General features: G+C 38.1%; 1 protein-coding gene across 2 annotated transcripts in view; it reads left to right on the forward strand.

Moving 5' to 3' along the window:
- Positions 1-25886, forward strand: part of Oseg2 (intraflagellar transport protein Oseg2) — a 544964-nt gene that overhangs the window by 511871 nt on the left and 7207 nt on the right. The window lies entirely within an intron of this gene.

Genomic DNA, 25886 nt, shown 5'->3' on the forward strand with positions numbered 1-25886 from the left:
GAAAAAGAATAGCTTTCCTCACAGAGTAATAGACATTTGGAACATGTTAGATGAGAAAGTAGTGTGTGCAAAAACAATACATGAATTTCAAAATAGTTTAGATAAAGTGAGATATAAAGACGGGACACCACAAGCATAGCTCCCCTTCCCGTAAAATACAACTAGGTAAATACAACATCCCAGGGAATTAAAATCTAGGGAGTTTTTTTTACCCGCCAAAGCCCATCATAACTTCAAAAAATCATCAGTCAAATGATTGTAAGTAGATGAACAGCTGAATACAGATTTAAAATGTTTGTTCATAATTTCAGCCATTTCTACATCTTTATATTCATTATTCCCTTGGCACAGTCTTACTATTTCTCGTGTGTCTTTTAGTTTACCATTTACATACCTGTAAAACGGGCTGTTCCTTGCTTTTTTTTATTATGCCCTTTTCATAGTTTCTCTTTTCATCTCTGTATTTTTTTTTATAATAATTTCTTGGTTTGATATGTTTGCCACTTACTAATTTTTTATATTTTTTCCATCTTTTCCAAGCTTTGTCTCTGTCTTTAGCCTCACTACTTCTTTTGTTGTACCAGCAATTAATGTACACCCTTTCTTGGTTCTGTTTTGGTACATATTTGTTTATTCCCTCATTGTAAATTTCTTTTAATATGTTCCATTTCTCTTCCATCTTTGTTTCTTCATTTAAGAAGTTTTCCCAATTTGCATTTTGAAAGAATTTTCTGAGTTTCTCAAAATCTGTTTTGTTGTACATTAGTCTTCCTTTTCTATGTTTCTCATTTCTTCTCAAATCAAATTGTTCTTTTAGTTTGAACTCTATTAGTAAGTGGTCACTCTTCCCAATTGGGGTTTTGTATTCTATTCTGTCCACAATTTCAGGCTCTGACATAAGTATTGAATGTAGTCTTAATAGTTCTTCATTGTTTCTATATCTGGTATTTTCCTTACCCATTGAGTCTTTGTGTATTCAATGGTCATATCCAGTAGTATGAAACATACTACTCTTCTCCACCTTTCACTGTCATTTCTTCCCAACATATTTCTTTTGAGTTAAAGTCACCCATAATTACTATATTTCCTCCTTTCAGTAAATCAGTTAGTACATTCTTTGTGTCTTCTAACATTTTGGAATGGTCATTCTCTCTGTCAAAGACTGTGTTTTAGGGGGTACGTACATTACTACAAATTTTCTACTTTTCATGTCACTGTTTTTAATTTTCATCATAATCAGTTCCACATTATTTTCTCCTGTTAGCTTAGTCACATTTAAGCCTTTCTTAGTCAAAAACATGACTGCACCCTGTTTCTCCTTTCTATTTTTCATCCAATGGTTGTATAGACCTTGTCCCACAGTGTTTCGTGGTAGAATAATTTTGTCTCCACAATTCCCATTATGTCTGTTTTTTCTAATGCCAGATAGTCATTTAATTTGTTCAGTCCTGAAATCATGCCATCTTTGTTGGTATAAGCTATTTTAAGTTTTTCCTTTCTCATCTTTTTCTGTTGTTTCCTTTTTTTTTTTTTTTTTTTTTCTTTTTTTTTTTACAAACCATTTTCTCAGTCTCAGGTCCAGCACTCTAAAAAAAAAAAAAATTCTTTTCAGTCTCCATTTTTTCCCCATTTCCTTCATTTTTAAGTGACTTTTCTTTCTCTTTTTCTTCATCAGTCATTTCTTTTTTTATCCATACATTTTTTTTAATTTTCACAATTTGCTAGCTGCTTTGTTGTTTTAGATTGTACTTCTACCATCATTTGAGACCTCAGTGTTATTTTTAATGGCCTATATTGTTTTACTTTAAGATTATTTTCTAATTCTATGCACTTCCTCAATTTGTTTGTCCGTATTCTGTCCCTCTTCTTGTATCTTCAGAATTGCTTTAGCAATTTCTTTTTCATCTTTTTCTTTTTGATATTTAGGTATATAATGTTTTTCTCTAATACCATAAACTGCAATGCACTTTTTTTTATCCACTGTGTCTTTAACCAAATTGTCTTTTTCCTTAATTACTTTGATTACCATTTCTTTGGCATTTTCTTCCACTTGTACGATTTCTTTGAAAGTCAACTTTTGATTTTCTTGTTCCACTTTTTTTGAGATCAGTCTCCTTGATTGTTTCTCCCACTTTCTTGGTCACTACTGTATTTGCTCTTTCACTTCTTTTTTTAAGGCCTTGTTTTTGTTTATATCCTCATTTTTCATTCTTTCATTCTCATTTCTGATCATATTTAATTCTTTTTTCAGATCATCAAGCTCCTTGTTGGTCTCTTCATTAGCTCTTTTAAGTTGAGCTATTTCTTTGTACATTGCCCTGTGCTCACTTTTCAATTCTATTATTTCATCCAACAAATCAGTAATATCCCTATTTCTTAAAATATTTTTGTACCTATGTTCTCTAACTCCACCCCTCTACCTAAAATTCCACCTTCTCTTGCAAACCCAGAAAAAGCATAGTTATCCAACCTTTGGTATGATTTGGGGGTTTCATTCATACATGATCGTTTGGGGATTACTCCCAGGGGCGATTCCATTTTGCTCACGTCCAGACATCTCTTTGCTGGTTCGTTTTTCCTTTTTTCACTTTTATCTTCTTCCATTTTAAGTATTTAGCACTAATTTGTATAATAATTACTCCATTTTGGTCACTCGATTTTCACAACTCCCTTCGCGTATGTAAATACAACTAGTGTTGTTCCAAAATATCCTAGTGATAAAGCACCCAGCATAGTGGAGCTCTTTCCAGACGTCTGACAGGATATTTACTAAAAAAAGTGCAGAGGTAATCATTAAACTATCTGGCAATAGACCCATCATTGACAATGCAGTACAGTTTTGGTCTGTCCTGTAGAATGGAAATTAATTCACTAGAATCAGTACAGAGGTCAATGACCAAAATGATGCATGCTTATACATATACCAAAGGCTTTTTCCCCCTTACAAGGTAGGTAGTCAAAGTCAAAAGGCATAATTCCACTCCCACTCATTTCATCCTCACCCACTCCACTCCCATTCACCACCCCTACCTCCTTCTTTTCTTGGCTCCTCCTGGATCACAGGTCATTCCTTCATCTCGCCTATTGCCCTGGGTCAGAAGCAATGTACCAGGACACAACACATCCATAGCAAGGCTGTGTAATGCAATCAGTGACCCCCCCTTCTCTGTCCTCTCATGCAGAAAAAGAGATGGGGAGAAATCCCTTCGGGCTGTGTCAAAATATCATCCACACATCCCCCTTACAAATAAAAAACCTTGATGTCAGAAAATCACATGATCCAGATGGAATTGCAAATTGGATACTGAAAGAATGCATAGAGGAGTTGACGGATAAAATATACAATATAATTAAATACTCACTCAAAAGAAGGAAAGGTACCACAGGACTGGAAAAGTGCAAATATTGTACCAATATATAAAGGGAGATCGAACCAACTAGAGACCGGTCTCCCTAACAAGCACAGTAGCAAAAATATGTGAAAAAGTTATCAAAAGTAGATGGGTTAAACATCTGGAAGAAAAAAATATACTGAATCCAAATCAATTTGGATTTAGACAAGGAAGATCATGTACAACAAACCTGATCTGCTTCTATTTGAGACTAATAGAAATAATACAAGAAAGGGATGGATGGGCAGACTGTGCCTTTCTTGACCTAAAAAAAAACATTTGATAAGGTACCACACAAGAAACTAATAAGAAAATTAGAATCAATAGGTGGCATCAAAGGAAAATTATTGGAATGGTTAGAAGACTTCCTGACTGGGAGGAAACTGAGGGTAGTAATTAGAGACAAATACTTGAATTGGGAAGAAATGATAAGTGGTGTCCCACAAGGTTCGGTATTGGCTCCAATCATGTTTGCCATATATATAAATGACATGGATGAATGAGTGGAGTGTTATGTGACTTTCTTCGCAGATGATGCAAAAATACTAAAGAAAGTAAGAACAGAGGAAGAGTGTGAATCATTACAGTTAGACCTGGACAAAATCTGGAAATGGACTCAAAAGTGGAAAGTGAACTTCAATATCAAGAAGTTTAGTATAATGGAGTTTGGAAAAAGTAAAAATAGATTATCAAGAAATTATGAAATTGGTGAAGAAGAAGTAAAAAAAGTGAACTCAGAAAGAGACTGGAGTAATAATCAGCAAAGACATGGCACCAGACAAACATATCAATAAAATAGTTGGAGAAACCTTCAACCTATTAAGGTCAATGAAAGTGGCATTTGACTACTTGAATGAGGAAATGATTGAAAATATTAGTTACAATAATAAGACCAAAACTGGAGTATGCAGCAACACCATGAACATCCAGTACTAAAAAGAATTTAAAGAAATTAGAAAGAATACAAAGAGCAACAACAAAGTTGACACCAACTCTCTCCAAATTAACATACGAACAAAGATTGTCCAAATTGGAATTACCAACTCTGGAACAAAGAAGAGAAAGAGGAGATCTGCTGACTATAGAATCATGAAAGGAATAGAAATCCTAGATAGGAATGATTTATTAAAATGGAACAATGGAAAAACGAGAGGACATGAAAAGAAACTCAAAAAGGATAACTATAGAAGAGATCTGAAAAGAAAAGCTTCCCATATAGAGTACTGGATACCTGGAATGTGTGCAAACACTATTCATGATTTTAACCACTTCCATACGGTGACGCCAACGTAGGCGGCATGAGGAGCAAGTGGGTACTCGATGATGCCGACGTCGCCATCTTGATTATATTTATTGTAGTCATACCTATGTAATTTCCATTCTCTCTAAACTGACTTCATCAATTTTCTATGGTTATCAAAATACATGGGTGAAAGAGAACGAACGATTGAGCACTGACTTTATTTTTTATAATGCGATTATTATGATGCAACATCACACGTCGCGCAGCTAATACTGCCAGACGTGCGATGTGCCCTGGAGTGAAGAGGTTAAGAACAAACTTGATGCTGACAAATACAAAGATGGTTCACCATGAGCATAGCTCCCTTCCTGTATAATGCAACTAGGTAAATACATAACCACTCCCCAATCCCCCATCCCCCACCCACTCCCATGCATCACAGCATCATCCATATACAACCATTCTCCATTCACCCCCATCTTGTCTTCTCCATTCCTTCATCCACAGACATTCCCCTCCTTCCCAATACCCCTTTTAACCCATCCATCCATCTCATCCTTGGTCACTCCCTCATGTTCACTCCCTCTACCTCTGCCTTCCACACCTCTTTTACTAATCTTTCTTCACTTATTCTTTCCATGTGTCCAAACCATCCCAATACTCTTTTATCAACTCTATCTCTCAAGTCCTTTCCCTTCCCTCATGCTTCTCTTCACCTTGTTTCTCACTCTACCCAGCCTAGTAACCCCTACCATTCTTCTCAGACATTTCATCTCAGAAACACTTAAACTCTTCCTCTCATATGTTCCATGTTTCTGCCCCATATAGTGCTGTCAGCACAATCACTTCTTCATACAATCTCCTCTTAGCATCCATTCCCAAATGTCTATTTCTCATTACACTTTTTAATCCCCCAAGGCATATACTTGCTTTTCTCAATCTGTATTCCACCTCCACTTCTACCTTTCCCCCCACATGTGCCCCCCAATTATCTAAAGCTATCCACTTTCTCCAGCCTCTCTCCTTTAATACTTGCTTCCAGTCTGCTACTATCCCACCCCCTTGTACATCTCATCACCTTACTTTTACCCTCATTTACCTTCAACTTCCACCTTTTGCACACCTTCCCAAATGCCATCACTAATTTCCTTGATCACTCCTTTGACCCTGCTACAAGTGTAGTGTCATCAGCAAACAACTAGTTTATCTCCCATTTTTCTCCATTCTCTTTAACCATCTCCAATCTTCTACCCATTACCCTTGCACTTACCTCATGCACCACCCCATCCACATACACATTGAACAGCTATGGCAAAGTCCCACCTTGACCTTAAAAAACTCACTCTCTCCATTTCTAATTCTAAGACACACCTTCCCAAATGCTATCACTAATTTCCTTAATCACTCCTTTGATCCTGCTACAAGTGTAGTGTCATCAGCAAACAACAACTAGCTTATCTCCCATTTTTCTCCATTCTCTTTAACCATCTCCAGTCTTCTACCCATTACCCTTGCACTTACCTCATGCACCACCCCATCCACATACACATTGAACAGCTATGGCAAAGTCCCACCTTGACCTTAAAAAACTCACTCCATTTCTAATTCTAAGACACACCTTCCCAAATGCTAGCACTAATTTCCTTAATCACTCCTTTGATCCTGCTACAAGTGTAGTGTCATCAGCAAACAACAACTAGCTTATCTCCCATTTTTCTCAATTTTCTTTAACCATCTCCAATCTTCTACCCAAAACCCTTGTACTTACCTCACGCACCACCCCATCCACATACACATTGAACAGCTATGGCAAAGTCCCACCTTGACCTTAAACCACTCACTCTCTCCATTTCTAATTCTAACACAAGCTCTACTATTATAAAAACTCTTGACTGCTCAAAAGAGCTTTCCTCCTATCCCATATATCTGCAATACCTCCCACAGTGCCTTCCTGTCTACCCTGTCACAAACCTTTTCCAAAATGATAAAGGCCCAAAAAACATCCTTACCCTTTGCTAAAGCTTTCTCACATATCTGTCTTACCACTAAAATCTGATCTGTACAACCCCTACCTTTCCTAAATCCACTTTTCCTCACCAATTACTCCCTCTGTTCCTGTTGTAATCCTCTCAATCAAAACCTTCCCATAAGCCTTCCCAACTACGATCAACAGACTGAAACAACCACACTCACATTTGTCCCCTTTTCAACTACCATACTCACATTTGTCCCCTTTTCCTTTGTAAAGCAGAACTATACTCCTCCAGCAGTCGTCCCTCTTTTAGACAAACATTAAACAACTTCACTAGCCAGTCCACCATCACTGTACCTTTTCAGGACACTCCACATGATGCCTATCTAACCCAGGTGCCTTGCCTGCTTTCATCATTCTGATAACTGCTTTGCCTCATCTTTTCTGATTTCTCCCTCATTTTCCCCATCACTGTCATTCTCTTTGTGCCTTTCACTGCAACCACCTTTCCCTCCCTATCCTTCTTCACATTCAGCAACTCTCAAAAATTGTCTCCCCATCTTCTTACCATCACCTCTTCCTCTATCATTTCTTCATCTTTATTTTTTACCTTTTCTTCTCTACTTGATTCACCTCCCTTTCCTCTCTTGATTTCTTCTAAAAAAAATTTTTTATCACTTTCAAAATTTTCTGTCATAATCTTCCCCCATTTTACACCAACTCTCCTTTTTGCCACCTTTATGTTATGTTTACCCCCGTCTGGGGAATTGGCTGCATCCCGTCTGGGGTATTGGCTGCATGTAATTGTGGCAAAGTAGCATGCAATTGATACTTTAGGGTCTATATGGGGTGCCCCTATGGACCAGAGCCACATATCATTTTGTCTATGATAGAGGAAACTCTGTTCATAGAGAAATGATGACACTTTTATACTACGACTATCCCTCCATTATGCTGTCCCCCAACCCCTTGTTACTGTCCTGTACCATTTCTCTGAATATTAATTTTTACTTTTTTTGCCGACCCTGTGGTGGGGGAAAAGAATGCTACCACCAAGTCTTTCCACTTGAGTCGTAAAAGGTGACAAAAAACGGGATGGGGGATGGGATTAGGAATCCTACTACCTGTAGCCCCAAAAGGGGACATTCCTAAAAAAAGAAGAAAAGGCATAGGCAGGTCTGGGAGTTTTCCAACCAGTACCCTAAGGTTTGGGTCTTTTAATGTGGTACACATGAGAGTAAAAGGGAAGAGATAGGCAGTATGTTTGTGAATGGGGGGATGGATGTGCTGGCTTTGAGTGAAACTAAAATGAAAGGAAAGGGCAACTGTGAATTTGGGAGTGTAGTTGGGAGGTACTCAGGAGTGAAGAGGGGATGAGGGAGAGAAGGGGTGGCTATACTAGTAAGTGAAGAGATAAGTAAGCGGGTAGTGGAGTGGAAGGAGTTTTCATCAAGGTTGATGTGGATAAAGGTGAAGCTGGGAAGGGAGATGTGGGTTTTTGTGTGTATTGACCTAGTAGTGAAAAGAGTGTAGAGGAAAGGGAGACTTTTTGGGTAGATAGAAATGAGTGCATAGAGGGATTAGAGAAAAATATCAGTGTAGTTGTATTGGGAGACCTTAATGCTAGGGTAGGAAATGAACCAATAGACGGAGTGATTGGGAAGTATGAAGTTCCAGGTAAAAATTGTAGTAGAGAAATGATGGTGGAGATGTGTCTTGAAAGAGAGTTGATGATAGCAAATACAGTGTTTAGGAAGAAAGTCAAGCATAAGTACACATGGGAGAGGGTGGTGGATGGAAGGGTGGAAGATACAGTGTTATTGGACAGATTGATAGATACCTGGAACAAATTAGACAAAGAAACAGTGTGTGCAAACACTATTCAAGGTTTTAAGAAAAAACTTGATGCTGAAAGATACAAAGACGGGTCACCATGAGCATAGCTCCCTTCCCGTATAATACAACTAGGTAAATACAATTTTGTATCATCAGCAAATTTGGAGACAATAGATTTTAGTCCATGGTCTATATCATTTATATATACTATGAATAGAAGTGGCCCAAGAATGGAACACTTGAGGAACTCCACATGTAACATTTTTCCATCTAAAAGTTTTGCCATTTAAAACAACTTTCTGTTTTTGATCATTCAACCAATTTCTAGTCCAACTTAATAGGCTACCACTTACTCCATGTAAAGCTAATTTAGTAAGTACCATATATACTTGCGTATAGGTTGCACTTTTTTTAACTAAATATTTTGCCAAAATCAGGGGTGTGACCTATCCACTCGACATTAATGAGGGACAGCACTACTCTGTCACCGAAGTCGCAACAATTGGCGATTTCAATGTGACAATGACACAGAATTTCAGTGGTGTTTGCACAATATGCATCAGAAAGCTTTTCAAGCCTTTTGTATGCATAAAATATATATATCAAAGGTTCCTACCGACTCGCTGCTTTAAATTGAACTATTTCTGCAAGAAAATCATATATCAATTACAATAAAATCATAAAATATTCTCTTTTCCAACTCTTGTGTATGTTTTAAAGTGTTTATAAGCAATGCAACCTTGACCCTTTGTTTACAGCACATTACCATACATCACCTGTTTCACTCATTTTACCTAGTTGTAATATATGGGAAGGGAGCTATGCTTGTGGTGACCTGTCTTTGTATCTCTCCGTATCAAGTTTTATCTTAAAATCTTGTATAGTGTTTGCACATACTGTTTCATTGTCTAATTTGTTCCATGTACTTATCGCTCTGTGTGGGAAGCTGTTCCTTTTCAAGTTTCTTCTATAACTGTCCTTTTTCAGTTTTTTTTCCGTGTCCTCTTGTTTTACCATTGTCCCACACTAACAAGTCATTCCTGTCTAAAACTTCCATTCCTTTCATTATTCTGTAGATAGTCAGCAAATCTCCTCTTTCTCTTCTCTGTTCCAAAGTTGGTAGATTCAATTTGGACAGTCTTTGCTCATATGTTAGTTCGGTGAGAGTTGGTGCTAGTTTGGTTGTCGCTCTTTGTATTCTTTCTAGTGTCTTAATATTCTTTTTGGTACTGGGTGTCCAAAGTGATGCTGCGTACTCAAGTTTTGGTCTTATTAGTGTAGTTAGTATTTTATTTATCATTTCTTCATCCAAATTATGTTTTTCTAGCATAACGTAACATCCCGTAACACAATTTAAATAAACTTATGATTTTTGTAATAGAAAATTATTATTTTTGTAAGCTTTCATTAGGCCTACCATACTGTTAGATCTACAATAGATTGCACGGATTTTTAGGCCTAATAACTCCAAACCCTAATCTTGAGTACCAGGAAGAGAAAGAGCAATGAATTAGGTTTTAAGCTGAAAGTGATGGATTATACAGAAGAACATGGAAGCAGATCTGCAGAAAGGGAGTTTGGGGTTTCAGAAAAGGTAGTGAGGGGATGGAAAAAGTAGAAAGATCAGCTTAAAGAAATGCTGAAATCCAAGAGAGCAGCAAGGTTTTCAGTATCTCCATACCAAAGTCTTGAAAAAGAATTGTTTGATTGTGTTTTAGACCTTAGAAATAATGGCCTTATTGTGAATTGATTTTTTGTTCAAGTTGACTATAATTTTTTTTATGCAAGTGCATTTGTTTACGATTATAGTTTTAGATTATTGTTTATTTAATTTTGTATTATGTGCACACATGAGTCAGAGAATCTACATGTGTTCTGATATTAAAATTTTGTGAGTAAATGTTTTAAATAAAGGTAAATATCTGATCATTTTTATGTTTTAATGGATCTTGTAAATCGCCAGACAATAGTGCGACCTATCCACGAGTCAACTGCAAATAACCACTTTGACAATCACAAACTGGCGGTGCAACCTATCCACTGGTGCAACCTATACACGAGTATATACAGTAGCCTTTCATGGGGGACAGTATCAAAAGCTTTTGCAAAGCCTAAATATATTAAATCTATATTGTTTCTTTTGTTATAATTTGACATATTTGAAGCCGCTTGCATGAATATCAGGATCAAGCGACAAAACCGCAGACATGAACGCACGGCATTAGGTCCTGTTAACCCGGCACAAGGAATTCCCTGTCTCACTTGCAGTAGGATCTGTGCATCTGAGTTTGGCCTAAGAATTCACCAAAGAAGTCACCTTCAAAGAAACTAGATCCTAAAACTGATACCAAAACTATTATAGAAACTAGATCCTAAAACTGATACCAAAACTATTATACCAAAGATGTAATAAGCGTTAAACCATAATTAATGCTGATACTGCTATTACTACTACTATTGTTTTTATTGTTACTACAATTCTAATCCTTTTACTAATCATCATTCAGGGGATAAGTATGTCATCTTTGTTACCGAAGGACTACCATAAGCAAAGTAAGCAATTTGAGATGACTGTGTTGTAGAAGTCGAGTAAGTTGGTCACTCAAGAACGTTTCCATCTGAATCCATGCTGGCTATCATTTATCAGACACTTTCTTTCTAAATGATGTTTGATAGCATCTTTTATGATAGTTTCCATAATTTTTCCTATGATTGAAGTCAAACTTATAGGCCTATAGTTATTTGGTTTCTTTTTGTCTCCTTTTTTTGAATATTGGAGTAATGTGTGCTAGATTCCATTCTCTTGGGATATCTCCAGATATGATAGATTTCTTGAAAATATTTTCTAATGGAACAACAATCTCATTTTTCATTTCCTTTAAGATTCTTGGATGCCAACAGTCAGGCCCTGGTGTTTTATTAACTTTGAGTTTCTCTATAACCATTTAATTTTTACTTTTGTTATATTTACTGTAGTAAGTTCACCCTAGATTTCTCTGAGCTTTCAGATGTTGGTTATGATGTGTGAATAGCTGTAGCATACAATGTTGATGAATGCATATATTCCATGTGGTCCAAGGTGTTTTAGGTGGATATATGGACCATAAGCAGATGAGTGCTTGAGGTTATGGTTTATATTCTTCATCTGGCTGTCTCTGAAGGGTGCATAGTTTGAGTCTGTGGGGAAGTCTTTCTTACATTGGATGATGTGTTGGTCATCAAAATGAAGGATGATATGGCTTGTCTGTCCAAAGTGATTTATGAGAGTGCTTCCTTGTTGTCTGTTTGATGGTAGGGCAATTTATTGTGGTGATTGCTGTGTGAGAGTATAGTGTGTTACTCTTGGATAGTGTAATGCTGTTGAGTGACATGTACAAGTTTTTGGTGTTTGTTTTGTGATTGTGTTGACAAAGGTTTGCCAGTTTAGTGTTTTTTATTAATGCATTTTATTGTTTATCTCAGTGTTTAGTGTTTGTATTTGATTTGCTATGTTCTGAGGGATAGGTGTGGGGGGGGTGGCATGTTTGAGTATGTTGCAGTGTTTGGTGAGGCCTTAAATATCTGGTGTGAAATTTGAGTTGTGTGATAATCTGTTGCCTCTGGGGATGTATTTCTTGTCTGCATTTTATATGGTTGTATTTAAGGTGTGCACAATACTGTCTTTGTCAGTGACTGGTGTACTGTTGAGTGTCTCAAAGTGTTATTTTGTCTCTTCAGTGAAAGTTTCACAGTTTGCTCTTTTGTAATCAGTGTATGTGTGTCTGTGGCCAACTAGGGTGTATCATGTTTTGGTGGTGGTGATGATTGGAAGGTGATTGGATCCAAGGGCTTTGACCATCTTCCAAGACCTTGTTGAGGTTAAACAGGGGGAACAGGTGATGTCAGAAGAGGAGTGGGTGTAGAAGGCTTGATAAGATATGTATATGATTATGGGTGTTGCTCATGATTGTTAGTGAGTCAAGCTGTGTCCATAATTCAAACTCTCTGTATGTGTTGGGATTGTTGACATACCAGGCCAATGAATTGATGTTGAGGTTGCCACCCAGGATAAGTTTGGGGATGGTAATGAGTTGGAGAATGGGCTTGAAATTGTCTGGAACTGTGAAGGATGATTGGTGTGGAGAAGGATGTATTACATAGCTGTATCTTACAGAAGGGGAACTATGCTTGTGGTGTCCTGCCTTTGTATCTTGCAGTGTCTTGTTTGCTCTTAAATTTGTGTATGGTTTTTGCACACACTATTGTTTTGTCCAGTTTGTTCCAGATATCCACCACTCTGTGCGGAAAACGTTTTTTTCAAATCTCTTCTTTAACTATCCTTTTAAAAAAAAATTCATGTCCTCTTGTGTTTATCTTGTCCCAATTTAGTAAGTCCTCTCTATCAAGGGCTTCCATGCCTTTCATGATGGTGATGAGTTGGAGAATGGGCTTGAAATTGTCTGGAACTGTGGAGGATGATTGGTGTGGAGGAGGATGTATTACCTAGCTGTATCTTATGGGAAGGAGCTATGCTCATGGTGTCCTGCCTTTGTATTTTGCAATGTCTAGTTTGCTCTTAAATTTGTGTATGGTTTTTGCACACACTGTTGTTTTGTCCAATTTGTTCTAGATATCTACCACTCTGTGCAGAAAACTTTTTTTTTCAGATCTCTTCCATAACTATTCTTTAAAAAAAAAAAAAAAATTCATGTCCTCTTGTGTTTCTCTTGCTCCAATTTAATAAGTCCTCTCTATCACGGGCTTCCATGCCTTTTATGATTCTGTAGATGATCAGTACGTCACCTCTCTTTGTTCCAAAGTTGGTACATGTACCAAAGGCTTTTTTCCCCTTTATAAGGGAGGTAGCCAAAAAACAAAGGCATAAAAACCACTCCCACCCATTCCATCCTTATCACACTCCACTCCCCTCCACCCTCTTCCCTCCCTCTTATCTTGGCACCTCCTGGATGATGGGTCATCCCTGCATCTTGTCCACTGCCTTGGGTCAGAAGCAGTGTCACAAGACACAGCACATCCACAGCAAGGCCTCTCAGGCAGAAAAGGAGAAGATGGGGAGAAATCCCTTCGGGCTGCGTCAAGTTTTTCTCACACATACTCTCCCATCCCCCACCCATTCCACTTCATGCATCACAACATCATCCATATACAACCATTCTCCATTCATCCCTGTCTTCTGTCCTCTCCTGTCCTTCCTCAACAGACATTCCCCTCTTCCCCAAAGCCCCTTTTACCCTATCCATCCAGCTCATCCTAGGTCACCCCCTCATGTTCATTCCTTCCACATCTGCCTTCCACACCTCTTTTATTAGTCTTTCTTCACTCATTCTTTCCATGTGTCCAAACCATCCCAATACTCTTTCATCCACCCTATCTCCCAACTCCCTTTTCACCCCTGTTCTCCTCCTCACCCCCTCATTTCTCACTCTATCCAGCCTAGTAACCCCCATCATACTTCTCAGACACCTCATCCCAAATACATTCAAACTCCTTCTCTCTTCCTCTCTTATGTTCCATGTTTCTTCCCCATACAGTGCTGTTGGTACAATCACTCCTTCATACAGTCTCCTCTTAGCATCCATTCCCAAATGTCTATTTCTCATTGCACTTTTTAATTCCTCAAGGCATTTACGCGCTTCTCTCAATCTACATTCTACCTCCACCTCCAATCCTCTCTTTCCTGCCACATTCGCACCCAAGTATCTAAAACTACCCACTCCCTCCAGTCTCTCTCCTTTAATGCTCACTTCCAGTCTACTGCCACTTTCACCCCTTGTACATCTCATCACCTCTTACCCACATTTATCTTCAACTTCCTTCTTTCACACACTTTCCCAAACTCTGTCACTAACTTCCTCAATCCCTCCTCTGATCCTGCTACAAGTGCAGTGTCAACCGTAAACAACAGCTGGCTTACCTCCCACTTTTCTCCATTTTCTCTAACCATCTCCAATCCCTGACCCACCACCCTTGCATTTACCTCTTGCACCACCCCATTCATGTATTAATTGAACAGCCAGGGTGACATAACACATCCCTGATGAAGTCCCTCCTTTATCTCGAACTACTCTCTCTATTTCTAATCCTGACACACGCTCTACTATTGTAAAAACTCTTGACAGCTCTTAAAAGCTTTCCTCCTATCCTGTATATCTGCAATACCTCCCACAATGCCTTCCTGTCTACCCTGTCATAAGCCTTTTCCAGATCCATAAAAGCCCAAAACACATCCTTACATTTTACTATAGCTTTCTCACATATCTGTCATACCACAAAAATCTGGTCTACACAACCCCTACCTGTCCTAAACCCACACTGTTCCTCACCAATTACTTCCTCTCTTCCTCTCCTAATCCTTTTAATCAAGACCCTCCCATAAGCCTTCCCAACTACACTTAACAAGCTAATTCCTCTGAAACTACTATACTCACACTTGTCCCTTTTTCCCTTGTAAAGTAGAACTATACAGACACTCCTCAAGTCCTCTGGCACTCTACCCTCTCTTAAACAAACATTAAATAACCTCACCAGCCAGTCCACCATCACTGTACCTCCTTTTTTTAGACATTCTGCATGACATCCATCCAGACCAGGTACCTTACCTGTTCTCATCATCTTAACAACTGCCTTCACTTCATCATTCCTTATTTCTCCTCCATTTTCCTCACTCCTCACTCTCATTCTCTTAGCACTTCCCACTGCAGCTACCTTTCCCTCCCTATCCTCCTTCACATTTAGCAATTCCCTAAAATACTCTGCCCATCTTCCTCTTACTGCCTCCTCTTCCATTATCATCTCTCCACCTGCACCTTTTACCTTTTCTTCTCTACTTGATTCACCTCCACTTTCTCTCTTACTTTCTCTCCAAAACCTCTTTTTATTACTTTCAAATTTTTCTGTCATACTCTTATCCCATTTCACATCTGCTCTCCTATTTGCCTCCTTTATCTTATGCTTTACTTCTCTTCTCTTTTCTTTGTACCTCTTGTATGATTCCCTTATCCTGTTTTGTAACCAATCTATGAAAGCTTGCTTCTTCTCTTCTACAACCTTCTTTGCTTCCTTCTATTTCCTCCTGTCCTTCTTGTTCCACACACCATCCTTGCACACTTTGTGACTCCCTCCTTGAACCATCCCCATTCCTCCACTCCTAGTTCTGCTCTATCCTTCACTCCTTCCCGCTTCTCTCTCAGGTTCTTGTACTCCTTCTCCTTTTTTTTTCTCATTTAAGCAGTTCACTATAAGCACCTCCCTACCTTTTGTCCTTTTCCTACTTCTCCATCTATCCTCCACTCTCAATTTACCTTCCACCAGAAAATGATCTAATATTCCCCCACTCTCTCCCCTTAAAACATGTACATCGATAACTCTTCTTATTATACTCCTATCTACAACTACATATTCCATTAATGCTCTATTTAACACCTTACCATCCACCACCCTCTCCCATGTGTACTTATGCTTGACTTTCTTCCTAAACACTGTATTTGCTATCATCAACTCTCTAGACACATGTCCACCATCAATTCTCCACTATGATTCATTCCTGGAACTCCACATTTCCCAATCACTCCATCTTTTGGTTCATTTCCTACCCTAGTATTAAGGTCTCCCAATACCACTACATGGACATTTCTCCCTAATCCCTCTATGCACTCGTTTAAATCTATCCAAAAAAGCCTCCATTTGTTCTACACTCTTCTCACTACCAGGCCCATATCCATTTCGGTTTTCACTTTCCTCAACAATTTAGTATCATCTGCAAAGAAACTCCTGTAACATTCCACATCTTCATCCATGTCATTAAATAGCAAACATTCCTGGAGCTAATACTGATCCCTGTGGAATTCCACTAATCACCTCCCAACCTGAACACTTTTCTCTGAGCACTATAATTTTTTTACCATGCAGGATATCATCCATTCAGTTCCATAGGTTACCTCATATCCTTCCTATGTTTTCCAATTTTTTAAATAATTTTTTGTGTGGTACTTTGTCAAAGGCTTTTTGTAAGTCTAGGAAAGCAGTCAGCCCATCAATCCCTTTCTTGTATTATATCTATTAGTCTTGAGTAGAAACAGATTAAATTTGTAGGACATAATCTTCCCTGTCTGAATCCAAATTGTCTCGAGTTTATTATATTGTTTTCTTCCAGGTGTTTTACCTATCTATTCTTGATAATTTTCTCACAAATTTTGGCTACAGTGCTTGTAAGGGAGACCAGCCTGTAATTAGTTGGTTCTTCCTTGTTTCCTCCTTTATATATTGGTACAATGTTGGCATTTTTCCAGTCTTTTGGAATTTTTCTTCTTTGAGTGACTATGTTGTATATTTTGTCCTTTAGTTCTTTGCATTCTTTTAGTATCCAATTTGCAATTCTGTCCGGGTCATGTGATTTCCTAACATCAAGGTTCGTTAATTGATCCATTATTTCTTTTTGTGTTATTATTTCCCTCATGGGGGGAGATTGCACTTCCTTCGTCCCAATGCTGTACTTTTTCTCAAGTGAAAACTAACCTGAAGTGATTGTTCATGACTTTGGCCATTTCTAGATCTTCTGTGTATTCTGTATTTCTGTGTAGTTTCACCATTTCCTGTTTATTTTTAAGTTTATCATTAACATATCTATAGAATAGTTTGGGTTGATCTTTACATTTTTCTTTGATATCTTTTTCGTAGTTTCTTTTTTCCTCTCTGTGCACTTTTACATATTCATTTCTATAGTTGATATATATTTGCAATTTTCCAGGTTTTTTATCTTTTCTCCATATTTTCCGAGCTCTTCTATCTTTTGCCTCACTGCATCAAAGTTGAACCACCATTTAATGTACATCTCATGTTTCTGTCTTGGTATATATTTATTCATTCCTTCATTATAGATTTCCATCAAGATCATCCATTTCTCTTCCATTTTTGTCTCTTCAATGTAGAATTTTCCCCATATTTGCATATTTGCATTTTGAAAGAATTTCTTAAGTTTTCCAAAGTCTGTTTTGTTGTACATCAATCTTCCTTTTCTGTATTTTTCATTTCTCTCCATACATATATCTTCCTTTAGTTCAGCCTCTATTAGTATGTGGTCACTCTTTCCAAATGGTGCTTTGAATTCAATTTTATCCACAATTTCCAGTTCTGTTGTGAATATCAAATCCAGTCTCAACAGTTCTTCATTACTTCTGTATCTGGTATTTTTACTGACCCATTGTGTCATTGTATGTTCTATGGTCATGTCAAGTAATACATTTCCACATAGATCCTCTCCACCCTTCACTGTCATCTCCCAACCAATTTCTTTGCAGTTAAAGTCCCCCATAAGTACCAGGTTACCTCCATCCTTTAGTACCTCATTTAATGAATTCCTTGTATCATCTAACATTTTTTAATGCTTGCCTTCGAAGAGCCCATTTTTGGGGCACATAAATCACCACAAACTTTTTACTTTTCATGTGGCTGTCTTCAACTTTTATCATGATCATTTCCACACTCGGTGGCGCGGTTGGTAGAGTACCAGACTGTTGTTACGGTGGTGCCAGCGGTACCTGGTTCGAATCCTGCCCAGGGCTGAAAGTATTTCAGTATCGCTGCTCTTCGAGTCGTTACTCCAACTCTCATGGGCGGGGAGTTGGGGGTGTGTGTGCGTGTTAGGTCATAGCATTACCCATAGATCGGTCATATGAGCTCTGAGCTCTCTTTCGGGAGGGAAATAGCTGTCGATCACGAGTCCAACACATGATCCAAAGACCAAGTGAATACTGGTTTTACCCTCAGTAACCTTTGTCACATTTAATTTTTTCTTGGTCAAGAACATGATTCCTCCTCCCTGTTTCTCATTTCTGTTTTTAATCCAGTAATTGTATAACCCATGTCCAACACTATTAGGTGGTATTGGACCCCTTAATTTCGTCTCCACAATATCCATTATGTCTAGGTTTTCATGTGACAGGTAATCATTTAGTTAATTCAATCCTGAGATTGATCCATCTATGTTAGTAGAGGCCACTTTTAATTTATTCTTTCTCCATCCTGTTTTCTATTTTGTTTTGCTTACTTTGACATACCATTATCTCAGCCTCATGTCTATGACCCTCCAATAGAACTCCTTGCTTTCAGTCTCCATTCTCTTAACATTTTTTTCCCATAGCTTCACCTCTTAGTGTCTTCTCTCTATTTCTTCAACACTCATTTCTCTTTTTATCCATATATTGTTGTAATGTTCACTCCTTGCCAACTTGCTTTTTCTAATTTCTCTTCTACCATTTGCGATCTTAGTTTTATCTTTACAGGTCGATTTCTTTAGAATATTATGCCATTCTATACACTTCTATATCTTTCTCTACTTCCTGGTCACCAACTTGTATTTCTTTTAGAAATTATATTGCCATTTCATTTTCTGCTTTTTCTCTCATCAACCTCACCAGTGTAATGAGAAATAGACATCTGGGAATGGATGCTAAGAGGAGGTTATATGAAGGAGTGATTGTGCCAACAGCACTGTACGGGGCAGAAATATAGAACATAACAGAGGAAGAGAGAAGGAGTTTGAATGTGTTTGAGATGAAATGTCTGAGAAGTATGATAGGGGTTACTAGGCTAGATAGCGTGAGAAATGAGGTGAGGAGGAGAACAGGGGTGGAAAGGGAGCGGGGATATAGGGTTGATGAAAGAGTATTGGGATGGTTTGGACACATGGAAAGAATGAGTGAAGAAAGATTAGTAAAAGAAGTGTGGAAGGCAGAGGTGGAAGGAATGAATATGAGGGGGCATCCTAGGATGAGATGGATGGATGGGGTGAAAGGGGCATTACAAAAGAGAGGAATGTCTGTTGAGGAAGGGCAGTAGAGGACAGAAGATAGGGGTGAATGGAGAAGGGTTGTGTATGGATGATGCTGTGATGCATGAGGAGGAGTGGGGGGTGAGGAAGTATGTATGAGAAAAAATTTGATGCAGCCCGAAGGGATTTCTCCCCATCTTCTCCTTTTCTGCATGAGGGGATGGAGAAGGGGGTCACCAAATTTATGAAGCAGCCTAGCTGTGGATGTGCTGTGTCTTACAATACTGCTTCTGACACAGGGCAGTGGACAGGATGCAGGGATGACCCGTCATCCAGGAGGTGCCAAGATAGAGGGAGGGAAGAGGGTGGAGGGGAGTGGAATATATAGGAAATAGAATGGGTGGGAGTGGTTTTTGCCTTTTTCTTTTTGGCTACCCCCGTGTAAAGGGGAAAAAACCTTTGGTATATGTATGTACCTCACCAGACCATGTTTTTCCTTAAGTCCATATATCACAATACATTTTTTCCTGTCCACTGTATCTCTGACCCAATTTGCTTTTTCTTTAATTACTTGAATGACTGTAATCTTTGCATTTTCCTGCATCTGTTGTTGTACTATTTCTTTAAAAGCAATTTCTTCATTTTCTCTGTTTTCATTCTACAGGTATTTCTTAATCTGCAAATTTTCCTCACCTAACTTTTCTTCAGTTCTTTCAGACATTGCCTTTATTTTGTTATTTACCTCTTTTTTTAAGTTTTTACCATTGGTAGTATCATTGATTTTCATTTTTTAATTTTCACATTCCTCCATTAGATTTTTTTTTTTTTTAATACCTTTACCTCATTATTTAGTTCAGAATTAATTTTTTTTCAGTTCAGATATCTCGCTGTTAGCTTGAAATAAGCCTTTTGCTAACTCTACAATCTCCTTCCTTAGTTCTGTGAATTTGTTCTCCCACAATTTTCTATTATTACTCATCTCCTTTTCCATGTCTAAGATTCGACTAAAATTTCTTCTTTCATACTTACAAAACCAGAAAAACTGTCTTCATTATACAGTTGGAACATCCTTGGCATTTTGAGGCCTCTGTTTACATTTAACCCCTTCCATACGGTGCCGCATACGTAGGCGGCATGAGGAGCAAGTGGATACGCGAGGCTGCCATATCGGCGTCTTGATTATATTTATTGTAGTTGCCCCTGCGTAATGACATACTCTCTAAACTGTCTTCATCACATTTTCTATGGTTATCAAAATTCACGGGTGAAAGAGAGAACGATCGATATAAGCGGTGACTATATTTTATGATGCGAGTATTATTACGACACATCGTACGTCTGACAGCTAATGCTGCCCGCGAGATTTTGAACCGGAGTGAAGAGGTTAATTTCGGCATAGTGCCTCCAGAGGACTCTGCTTTATGACAACATCCTCCAGTGGAAGACTAAATGATGTTGCAAGCTTGTATGTCAACTGGGCCATGGGATCGCCAATTGTACCCAGACCATCATGGAGCAAAGGCAGACTAACATGGTTACAATTGTTCACATGGGAAGTAATGATGGGATAGGGTGAGATCAGAGGAACTTGTTTGGAATTACAAGGTCTTCCTTCAGGAGATGAAAGAACATGGATTTGTCACATAGTCTGTCTAATCCTTCTGAGGATCTACACTGGCTCATGTTGGAACAGTAGAGCCATAGGGATCAATGAGAGGATATCACAATTGTGCATGCAACTGTGATAACACTTTCTTGATCCACCTTACATGCAGAGGCAAAGATGTTCTTACAAACCTCATTGCAGGAGTTCGTAATGAACTAGTTCCTTTTTTGGGGTAGAAGGGAAGGAGAAAGAGTATATTGGGGATAACAGAGTAGGGCATAGCAATAATGTAGAGCAATACGTCAGTGTAGGACAAAATATGATATTAGGATATAATGTTGGTAGAGGACAAAATATTACATTAGGATGTAATGTCAATGAAGGACAAAATATCACAATGGGATGTAATGATAAAGAAAGTGGTGAATTTGGAAGTGAAGTTGCTAGACAAGTGTAGGGCAGGTAATATGAGCAATTCTGCTGTTGGAAAGCCATTTAATGTAAATGAGAGCACAGTGCATTCAATAAAGAAAAATGAGGCAAACATTAGGGCAGCACTGGCATCTACTGCTCCTCCTTCCAAGAGCAAGTGTCACAGGTTAGAAGCAGTGCTATATCTAAGATGGAATCTGCTTTATATGTGTGGATAACAGACCAGAACGAAAAAAGGCAATCCAATTTATAGCAATACAATTCATGCAAAGGGAAAAGCATTGTATGACAGAGTAACAAGTGTAGCACCAGTGTAGAACCAGACTGTCCTGGTACCACCTGGTCTGAATTTTTAGCAAGTAAAGGATGGTTTGACAGATTCAAGAGTCAGTTTTCCTTGCACAATTTGATAATGTGTGGTAAGGTAAGATTTCAGCAGCTGCATTCCCTGGCACTCTGAAGAAAATTATTAAAGATATGGGATACAGGCCTGAGCAGCTATGGAATATGGGTGAAACAGGCCTCTTTGGGAAGAAGATTCCTGCCAGGACCATTGTCGCCAAAGAAGAGAAGAGTGCGCCAGGGTTCAAAGCTGCTAAGGACCGATGCTTTTTGCTAATGCTGCTGGCCACTTCATCAAGCCAGGCTTTATTTATAAGTCTGCTAACCCCAGAGCACTTAAGGTACACAACAAGAACTTACTGCCAGTGTTCTGTATGCATAATGTAAAAGCATGGGCAACCAACACCATTGCTATCGATTGGTTCCACCACAGTTTCCTGATGGAGGTACGGGCATACCTACATCAGAAGGGCCTCCCAAACAAAATCCTCTTGCTCCTGGATAATACTTCAGGTCACCTAGTGTCACTTGATGGAATGTGCGATGATGTTGAGGTTGTGTTTACGCCACCAAACACAACCTCCCTCATACAGCTTCTTGATCAGGGTGTGATAGCTGCCTTCAAAGCCTATTGCACACGCAGATGCATGCAGAGGCTCCACGCTGCATTGGATGCAAACCCTGACTTGAGTGTCATTCAATATTGGAAAAAATTCATTATTGCTGACTGCCTCTCAATTGTGCAGGAGTGCCTTAACCACTTCCATACGGTGACACCTACGTAGGCGGCATGAGGAGCAAGTGGGTACTCGATGTTGCCGACGTCGCCATCTTGATTATATTTATTGTAGTCTTACCTACGTAGTTTTCATTCTCTCTAAACTGGCTTCATCAGTTTTCTATGGTTATAAAAATACACAGGTGAAAGAGAATGAACGATTGAGCACTGACTTTATTTTTTATAATGCGATTATTATGACGCAACATTGCACGTTGGGCAGCTAACGCTGCCAGATGTGCGATGTGCCCTGGAGTGAAGAGGTTAAGGATTTGTGCCCTTAGACAGTCATTGGTTGTTGGAGGGCCCTGTGGCCGGAGTGTGTGTGGGCTTTTACTTGAGATTAATTGAGATAATACAAGAAAGAGATGGCTGGGCAGATTGTGCCTTCTTGGACTTGCAGAAGGCTTTTGACAAAGTACCACATAAAAAGTTGATAAGAAAAGTTGAAATAATAGGAGGAATACAAGGTAAGCTACTGGAATGGATGAAGGATTTCTTAAGTGGGAGAAAAATGAGAGTGGTACTTAGAGACAAAAATTCGAACTGGGAAGAAGTGATAAGTGGTGTCCTGCAAGGCTCTGTATTGGCTCCTTTAATGCTTGCCATATATATAAATGTATAAATGATATGGATGAGGGAGTGAAGTGTTACATGAACTTCTTTGGTGATGATGCTAAATTACTCAAGAGAGTAAGCACAGAAGATTGCAGATTGCTACAAGAAGACCTGAACAAAATATGGGAATGGAGTCAGAGATGTGAAATGAACTTTAACATTAAGAAATGTAGCATAATGGAATTTGGAAAAAGCAAAAATAGAATATCAGGTCAATATAAAATTGGAAACAAGGAAGTCAAAAAAGTAAATTCAGAAAGGGACCTGGGAGTGATTATCTCAAGTGACTTGACACCTGATAAACATGTCAATAAATTATTTGGAGATAATTTTAACTTAATAAAATCAATGAAAGTGGCCTTTGACTACATGGATGAAGAAATGGTAAAGAAAATAGTGGTTACACTAATAAGACCTAAACTAGAGTATGCTGCAACACTATGGGCACCTAGCACAAAAAAGAACATAAGAAAATTAGAAAGAATTCAAAGAGCAGCAACAAAAATGGCACCTACACTATCAAATTTGACATACAAACAAAGATTGGAGAAATTACATCTATCAACACTGGAACAGAGAAGAGAAAGAGGTGATTTGTTGACCATTTACAGAATTATGAAAGGGATGGAAATTCTTGATAGAGATGACTTATTAAAATGGGACAGAAGAGAAACAAGAGGACACAAAAAGAAGCTAAAGAAGGACAGTTACAGAAGAGATTTGAAAAAGAATAGCTTCCCACATAGAGTGATTGATGTCTGGAACAAACTAAATGGAGAAACAGTGAGTGCCAAAACTATACAAGATTTTAAGAATAAACTGGATGCAGAGAGATACAAAAATGGGTCACTATGAGCATAGCTCTCGTCCCGTAAAATACAACTAGGTAAATACAGGCTTTGGTCCTCAGGTGGAGGTTAATGATGCAGTGAAGAAGACAGTGGAGCTAGCTAGGCTAGTTGGTGGTGAAGGGTTCAAGGACATGCAGGAGCATGAGGTGAGGGAACTGGTTGAAGAACATGCCATGGCCTTAAATGATGATCAACTGTTAAGAGATTGTGCAGTCAGACAGTGAGGATGGAGAGGAAGATAGTGTTGCTGAGGCTGATCATCCTCAAGCTCTCACCCTTGAAAAGCTGGGGGAAGCATTGTGGATGACAACACAACTCAAACAATTATTGTATGACATAGATCTATCAATGGTGAAAGCATTGAAGGTGATGAGCAATATTTATAAGAGCATTGTTCCTTACAAGACTCTTTTTGATGACATGAAGAGGAAACGGTGTCAGCTGCCAATCACAATTTATTTCACAAGGAAGCCTGCTGCTGCCCCTATTGTCCCACCTGAACCTCAACCCAGGCACTAGACTCCTCATGTCATGCAGTTACACTCCACATCATCTCATCCAGTTATTCATCATCAGTAATTGCATGGCTATCATCATCATCATCACAAGTAATGGTGTGCTGAAACTTATGCGAGTGGTGTTTTGTTTTTTCTACCTGTATTTATTATGTTATTAAGCCATAACATGTGCAATATTTCATACTGTTTTTGGGGTTTTATGAGTTATTAGGTTTATTTGATGAAGGAGACATTGTTAGGTAAACAAAACCCTATTGTTAAGTAAACATTGTTGTTATGTATGTGCACATGTATGTTGAGGGCCTACTGTAAATGCAAAGTTATACATGTAGGTAAAAATAACAGTAAGTGCGATTACAAGTTACTTGGAAATTCATTAACAAAAGTGGATAATGAAAAAGATCTTGGCATAATTATCAATAACAATCTCAAATCATCTAAGCAGTGTATTTCAGCTTCTGAGAAAGCAAATAAGATTCTAGGACTGATTTTATGATCTTTTGACTTCAAAAGTCCATCTCTCATTAACAAGCTATATAAATCGTTAGTTTGTCCACATTTGGAATATGATGTTTTTGTATGGTCACTGAATCTCATTAAAGACATCAATAGATTGGAAAAAGTACAATGGTGAGCCACAAAACAGATTCCAAATAGCAAAAATAATATGAAAATTAACTAAAACATATGAATCTGTTTTCCCTAAAAAAGCGTAGACTCGGAGGTGACTTGATACAGGTCTTTAAGATTTTAAGGGAATTGACATCAAAATTGACAAAATATTCACACAGAATCTGACAAGAAATAATGGTCTCAAACTGTCAAGAAATAGATTTATTTTGGAAGTAGGTAGAATCAACTTCAACCATGTAGTTAATGAATGGAATAAACTTTCTGCAGAGGCAGTGCAATGTAGTTCAGTTCAAAGCTTTAAGATTCATTTAGATATATACCTAAGCAACATGCTGTAATGCCATTTTATATTGTTTGTTATTGTCAGTTTATTATTTGCTTGATTATAATTTATTATTATTTGTCAATTTATTATTATTTTTCATTGGTTACCTGTTTGTTTATTATCTAACTTTACCTATTTATTTGATTTATTATTATTTATATTATAAATTTTATTTATTATTATCATTTTTTTTTTTTTTGCATCCAACCTAGTTATGGACCAAAAGGTCTCCTGTTGGCATGCTCCTCCTTTGTAATCCTTTATAATCTACAAAAAAGGAAACTGGCAACTTGAAGACCTTTGCCATAGATCAATTTCTGTGCATTGATAGAGAAAAGGAAAAATAACAGATTTCTTTCAAGAAGCTACAGAAAAAAATACAACTCCAACTGCCCACTGGAGGGAGCCACCCTGGGAAAAAAAGAGAGAGGGAGAGAGAGAGATAAATAAGCTTACAAAATGTAACCCAATTTGCCAATGAACCATATAATTTTTTTTTTCTGATGATGAATAAAGGTATAGTCACATCAGTGTTTTGCCAGTATGTATTGTCTATCATAGTATACTGGATA

The sequence above is a fragment of the Oratosquilla oratoria genome, chromosome 34 (genome assembly GCF_046742065.1).
Source record: "Oratosquilla oratoria isolate Oo_2021 chromosome 34, ASM4674206v1, whole genome shotgun sequence".
NCBI lineage: Eukaryota > Metazoa > Arthropoda > Malacostraca > Stomatopoda > Squillidae > Oratosquilla > Oratosquilla oratoria.